The following is a 2097-nucleotide window of genomic DNA, read 5'->3' on the forward strand; positions in this document are numbered from 1 at the left end:
GAAGCAGACCAGGACGCATGCCCCCTGGGTTCTAGTCACATCCTTCCGAATCACTCGCACTCATCGGGAGGACGGACCGTGGGTTGAGACACTTCTTGCGTGAAGAGACATTTAGGGATGGTATGTGACTATTTGCGATGCGTGATCCGGGAAATGAAAGCTGGTCTACGAGCTTGACCACTCTTCCTTCGTGCGGAAAACACATTACTCTAAAGAGTGAGGAGACTATGGCTCCCATGCAATATATATAGTCTCGTCCAAGGAGTAGGTTATAATCCAAGGGTCCTTGAACGACCATCACGTTCATTTGAACGATCTTCCCTTTCAATGTGATAGGCACATTGGGGAGGATCCCTAAAGGTCGACTGGTTCCTTTATCGAAGCCTGATAGATTTCTCATTTCAGGCAAAAGCGCTGGCGAACCAAGCGCTTTCCAAGCAATAGAGGAAAGGATACTCACAGATGCCCCTTCGTCAATGATGGTGCCAGCCATTACCATTCTGTATATTTGAACGATAATTCTGAATGGTATACCGGCTGGTAACCGGGGTCTGCCTAGTTGGTTCCAGTCGAAGGACACAACTAGGTTGCTTGGTGGTGGGACCGAATAGACGACCGGATATCGCTCTGACGAACTTCCTTCCTGCGATAAAGGAACGGGTGCATTGCCCCCGTGTTCGTCGGAGTCTGTGTTGATGAAAAGAATCTGGATGGTGTCATCCTTATCCTCTTCAGTGACTGTATCATTCGAAGATAAATCCTCTGAAGGCAAGACCGGGTCAACTGCCGCCTCGACCTTTTGACTTTCGTCAAGTATGGATTCAGTTGGTTTATCCTCAATGATAGATGCTTCAGCCGACCACTTGAGCGGGCCAGCTGGATTTTCAACTAACGAAGGACTTGGCAAGAGTCTTTGATATCCAGGAGGAAGTCGTAACGGTGAAACCGGACGATCTTCCAAGAATTTTTTAGCCTCGTCTAAGAAGGGACAACGGTGGAGGGCATGATTGCCTTCACACGGTCTACAGGGAGGTCTAGCCTTCCCTTTCTGTCTTGGGACTTCACTTTCGCTAGTTGACGGTGTACTTTCAACATGGCTATCAGAGGTTGATGACACCGGATTGTGCAAACGGGGAGACCAGTCCCTTAGTATCCGAGGGATGCAGGGACAATCTCTATGAAAGTGATCTCCCTTGCAGATGACACATGGCGATTTAGGCCTGGTCAGTGCTGTGTGTGGGTTTTCATCAGACGACACTTGTTTTCCCTTATTTGCCTTTGGCTCCTTCTTCTTTTTCTCTTTCTTCTTCTTTTCCTTCTTCTCCTTAGGAACTTGGTTTTTAGTCTTACCAGTTCCGTTACGCGAAGAGGAAGGAAGAGAGGAAGAATTATAAGAAGTAGAAGGTTGGTGGGAAATTCTAGACTTGTCTAATTGTTGACTCGACTGTTCAGGAATAGTCATGTTCTGAACGACATTGGTTGAGAAAAGCCAGACTGGTAGACCAATTGTCAGTCCTGGAAGCGACAATGTGGCCATATGGGGCGCACCAACATCTCCCCAAGAGGAGAAAGGACTAGGATTTCCACCAAGGGGAATTCCTTGGTTGGTGGGCTCCATTTTCTCAACCTAAAGATCAACGCAGGAAAAAGGGGTGATTGTTCCGTTTAAAATAAATTTTAATGACGCTTAGACACAACTTGCTTTTTCAATTTTAAAGAGTCGAGAAAAAGCTAAAGATGACTCTAGTCTCCTTCGATGTTTTAACGAGCCCGAAGTGACAAATGCTCGGATGGACTTTTTCTGTTATAGAGTCTGAAAAAGGCCAAAAGGAACTGCTCTGGAGTTCTAGGTAGAGGGTGTGCCAAACTTTTCGCAAAACCGCAGAATACTTTTTAGTGTACGGGCGGTCGATCTTCCTGAATGCTGTGTTCAGTGCATTGCGATCAGTAGGGCGGCCGACACGGCTTCCTATGGATAAAGGTTATATTCCTATAGGGGTCTCCCAATATATACGCGACAGTACGTGGGAGCACAATCCGTACTGGTACTAATCGTCCCTCAGGAGGAATCACCCAACCATCAGTGAGGCGACCAGT

This window comes from Pinus tabuliformis, chromosome 4_2 (assembly GCF_031772625.1).
Source record: "Pinus tabuliformis cultivar Carrire ecotype Pingquan chromosome 4_2, CPIR1, whole genome shotgun sequence".
Taxonomy (NCBI): Eukaryota; Viridiplantae; Streptophyta; class Pinopsida; order Pinales; family Pinaceae; genus Pinus; species Pinus tabuliformis.